Source organism: Xyrauchen texanus, chromosome 28 (assembly GCF_025860055.1).
Source record: "Xyrauchen texanus isolate HMW12.3.18 chromosome 28, RBS_HiC_50CHRs, whole genome shotgun sequence".
NCBI classification, from domain to species: domain Eukaryota; kingdom Metazoa; phylum Chordata; class Actinopteri; order Cypriniformes; family Catostomidae; genus Xyrauchen; species Xyrauchen texanus.
In genome coordinates this window covers 432,501-437,963 of record NC_068303.1, presented here as the reverse complement: position 1 = coordinate 437,963, position 5,463 = coordinate 432,501, and the positions used below count along the sequence as shown (strand labels likewise).

Sequence of the window (5,463 nt, the reverse complement as noted above, 5' to 3'; positions counted from 1 at the left end):
ACTTCTGTCCAACTAACACACAAAGCTCAAGTATGTTTATTCACAGTGAATGACTCATCATACATGACGGAATCAGAGACGGTAGCAGTGTTGTATCTGAGAACACATTTAAGTGCTTTCAGTGACTAAACATGGTAAAAACCCCAAAACAAAATACATTTATTGTGACTGTGCTTCATGTGCTGAGCAGCAGATGGCATCTTGCTGAAAATAAACATCTAAAAACACACTGAAGAGCAACATTCACTTTCAAACACATTAGTGCAGTTAAATGTGTGTGTTGAGTTCACATGATCAAACGGCAATACTGAGAGAGGACATGAATAAATGACACACAGAGACACACACAAACACACACACACGCACATGCACGCACACCCTCACACTCACTCACACACACACACACACACTCACTCACACACACACACACACACACACTCACACACACACACACACACACACACAAACATACACACACAAATACAAACATACACACACACACACACAAACACACACTCACACACACACACACACACACTCACTGCCTGAAAATTGTAGAAAGATTCTTTATGACATAAATGAATGATGTATCTAGAGCAGCTTCATGTGCGGAGAATAGAGTTTATTATGCAGCACTCCTGATGTATAATATATCTGCTCAAGAGCTGAAATCTATGTAATAACATTCAGATCTCATAATCCTCTGACCTCAGTCACATGACCTCAAAACGGCTCAAACGCATCAGGCTAAAGAAATACTGTATTACAGTCATGTGAATCTAATGAGAATCCCCATTGAGAATAATGAGAATTACACGCAAACGCGACAGTACAACCTCCGGACACATTACAGTAATGAGAACGTGTTCAACTGTCTTGGAAATAATGTCACAATGCAAAAATCTTAATGATCCTCTAAAAATATACTTTTGTTTCTTTTGATGTTAAAGGTAACAAATAAACATGTTTAAATGTGATCTGGGTAACACTTTATTTTGATGGTCCCAAGTAGATATTTATCTGACTATAAGTGACTTATCAACTGGCTTGCTATAGCTAGTAAACAGTGTTTCAAAACACGTTCAGTGGACTTTCAGTAGCCTGTATATAGATGTTTATTAATGACCTTTTAATGAACTGATGTTCTCAACAATAATGTAAGTAGGTCATTAATAAACATCTATATACAGGCTACTGAAAGTCCACTGAACGTGTGTTGAAACACTGTTTACTAGCTATAGCAAGCCAGTTGATAAGTCACTTATAGTCAGTTAAATATCTACTTGGGACCATCAAAATAAAGTGTAAAGTCAGGTTTCTCAGCGAGTATTGACGCTGACTATCACACCTGGAGTCGCGAGTTTGAATCCAGGGCGTGCTGAGTGACTCCAGTCAGGTCTCCTTAGCAACCAAATTGGCCTGGTTGCTAGGGAGAGTAGAGTCACATGGGGTAACCTCCTCATGGTCACTATAATGTGGTTCTCGCTCTCGGTGGGGCGTGGTGAGTTGTGCATGGATGCCACGGAGAATAGTGTGAAGCCTCCACACGCGCTACGTCTCCATGGTAACACGCTCAACAAGTCACGTGAAAAGATGCTCGGATTGACGGTCTCAGACGCGGAGGCAACTGAGAGTCACTACGCCACCATGAGGACTTAGAGCGCATTGGGAATTACAGGCCTATTTCCATCCTTCCATTTGTGGCCAAGATCCTTGAGAGAGTGGCTGCTTCCCAAATTTAGGAACACCTGAAGTCTAACAATCTCTTTGGGCCCTTTCAGTCAGGTTTCGCCCTCTACACAGCACTGAAACAGCACTATTAAGGGAAGTAAATGACCTTCTCATTTCTGCAGACACAGGTTCACTCAGCATTCTTCTTCTAATTGATCTTAGCTCCTCTTTTGACACTGTCTCCCATAACATCCTTCTTACTCATCTTTTTGAGCTATAGACATCGTTGCATAGTGTCCTATTTACAAGGCTGTCAGCAGTTTGTCTCAATACAGAATTACAAATCATCAATTGCTTCTGTTTTAAGGGGGGTTCCTCTAGGCTCAGTGCTGGGCCCCCTTCTTTTTGTACTTGGCAAAATGTACATAAACATGGCCTTAGTTTACACAGTTATGCAGATGACACCCAGATTTATGTTCGTTATAGCTCCTCAACACCATTCCCACCGCCATCATTATCTGTGTACCTCCATGAGACATTGGCTGGATGCTAACTTCTTGAAGCTCAATGCAGAGAAGACTGAGATTTTGATAATGGGCCCCAAATCACTGGTATCACGCTGTTCAGACCTTCCTTTAGATGTTGATGATATTGCCATTAAGCCATTACTCAATACGAACGATGCAGAAACTCTAGTCCTTGCGTTCATTTCCTCTTGATTGGATTACTGTAATTCATTATTCTATGGTTTACCCACTAAGACATTTACTTCCAGTAAAATGTCTGCACACATCACTCCCACTCTGCGACAGCGGCATTGGCTGCCAATGAACTAACGCATTCAATACAAAAATATTGCTGATAACTTTCAAGGCTCTTCACACACTTGCTCCTCAGTATATCACTGAGATGCTTTGCCCTTATATTCCCGCTCGTACTCTACAGTCTACTGGTGAAACTGGTGAGTTTGTGTGGTGGTTTACCGTTGCCATATCACCCTGCAGCTATTGCCTGGTTGCCCACTAAAGCTAAGCAGGGTTGAGCCTGGCCAGTACCTGGATGGGAGACCTCCTGGGGAAAACCAAGGTTGCTGCTGGAAGAGGTATTAGGGAGGCCAGCAGGGGTGCTCACCCTATGGTCTGTGTGGGTCCTAATGCCCCAGTATAGTGACGGGGACACTATACTGTAAAAAAGCACCGTCTTTCGGATGGGATGTTAAACCGAGGTCCTGACTCTCTGGGGTCATTAAAAATCCCTAGGGCACTTTCTCGTAAAGAGTAGGGGTTTAACCCCGGTGTCCTGGCCAAATTCCCCCATTGGCCCCTATCTATCATGGCCTCCTAATAATCTCCATCCCTGAATTGGCTACATCACTCTACCATCTCCTCTCCACCAATAGCTGGTGTGTGGTGGGCGTTCTGGTGCACTATGGCTGCCGTCGCATCATCCAGGTGGATGTTGCACACTGGTGGTGGTTGAGGAGATTCCCCCTATACTATGTAAAGCGCTTTGACTTTGAGAAAAGTGCTGTGTGTGTGTGTGTGTGTGTGTGTGTGTGTGTGTGTGTGTGTGTGTGTGTGTGTGTGGACAAAGAGCTCCTCCGGCAGGCAAGGTTGCGTTGGCTGGGTCATGTGGCCCACATGCCGAAACAGTTTTTGTTCGGCCGGATAGAGGGGGCTAAGCGGGCGCAGCATGGGCTGGAGAAGAGATGGAGTGATGTGGTACAGGAGGATGCGGAGCGGAGTGGACTTGCCTATGACTGGTACCAGCCGTTTCAAGATCGGCCTTCTTCTAGAGAGAGTACCTATAGTACTAAATCACCTCCATTTATAGACAGTTTGTCTAACTGTGAACAGATGAATATCTAACGGCCACTTCTAGAGAGAGTACCTATAGTACTAAATCATCTCCATTTATAGACAGTTTGTCTAACTGTGGACAGATTAATATCTAACGGCCACTTCTAGAGAGAGTACCTATAGTACTAAATCATCTCCATTTATAGACAGTTTGTCTAACTGTGGACAGATGAATATCTAATGGACACTTCTAGTGAGAGTACCTACAGTACTAAATCATCTCCATTTATAGACAGTTTGTCTAACTGTGGACAGATGAATATCTAACGGCCACTTCTAGAGAGAGTACCTATAGTACTGAATCATCTCCATTTATAGACAGTTTGTCTAACTGTGGACAGATGAATATCTAACAGCCACTTCTAGAGAGAGTACCTACAGTACTAAATCATCTCCATTTATAGACAGTTTGTCTAACTGTGGACAGATGAATATCTAACGGCCACTTCTAGAGAGAGTACCTATAGTACTAAATCACCTCCATTTATAGACAGTTTGTCTAACTGTGGACAGATGAATATCTAACGGCCACTTCTAGTGAGAGTACCTATAGTACTAAATCATCTCCATTTATAAACAGTTTGTTTAACTGTGGACAGATGAATATCTAACGGCCACTTCTAGAGAGAGTACCTATAGTACTGAATCATCTCCATTTATAGACAGTTTGTCTAACTGTGGACAGATGAATATCTAACGGCCACTTCTAGAGAGAGTACCTATAGTACTAAATCATCTCCATTTATAGACAGTTTGTCTAACTGTGGACAGATGAATATCTAACGGCCACTTCTAGTGAGAGTACCTATAGTACTAAATCATCTCCATTTATAAACAGTTTGTCTCACTGTGGACAGATGAATATCTAACAGCCACTTCTAGAGAGAGTACCTATAGTACTAAATAATCTCCATTTATAGACAGTTTGTCTAACTGTGGACAGATGAATATCTAACGACCACTTCTAGTGAGAGTACCTACAGTACTAAATCACCTCCATTTATAGACAGTTTGTCTAACTGTGGACAGATGAATATCTAACGGCCACTTCTAGTGAGAGTACCTATAGTACTAAATCATCTCCATTTATAGACAGTTTGTCTAACTGTGGACAGATGAATATCTAACGGCCACTTCTAGTGAGAGTACCTATAGTACTAAATCATCTCCATTTATAGACAGTTTGTCTAACTGTGCACAGATGAATATCTAACGGCCACTTCTAGAGAGAGTACCTATAGTACTAAATCACCTCCATTTATAGACAGTTTGTCTAACTGTGCACAGATGAATATCTAAACTCTTCCAGTTAACTTTATAACCCTTTCCAGTAGGGCTGAAACGATTAGTCGACGTTATCGTCAACGCTGACAATAAAACATTTTCGACAAAAATTGTCATTGTCGAATAGTCGTTTGATCTCATTTAACGTAACATGAGATCACATTAATCTGTAATGATGACTCGTCGATCACAGATGAACTCAAAACCTTCCAAACAGTTCAAATAATACAGAAGCAGATGATGTAAATAAGTACAAACTCTGAAACGGTAATTTCTCTGTGCGGTCAGCACCTCTTCTATGAGTCATGTGAATGTCCCGATCTAAGGGGGAGAGATTGCACCGGCTGCACTAGACTTTCTTTTATATAATATAAAATATTAATGATTAATAACTGCAATAATCGCCTAATAATCCTTCTAATAATCGTTAGATTAATCGATTATCAAAATAATCATTAATTGCAGCCCTACTTTCCAGCTTTATACAAAGCAACAATTCGTGAGCTTAGAATTATACGGTTCTATCTCCACTTTTGGTCGAAATTGAGTTTTTGACATAATCTTATCCATTAGGTGTTTATTAATGCCTGTGTGGTGTTATTTTTGTAAAAAAATATATTTTTTTAGTAGTTATTAATAAAATAAAAAT

General features: G+C 41.1%; 1 protein-coding gene across 3 annotated transcripts in view; it reads right to left on the bottom strand.

Annotated features, from left to right (window-relative positions):
• Positions 1-5,463, bottom strand: part of evlb (Enah/Vasp-like b) — a 49,924-nt gene that overhangs the window by 23,203 nt on the left and 21,258 nt on the right. The gene's annotated exons all lie outside the window — the stretch shown is intronic.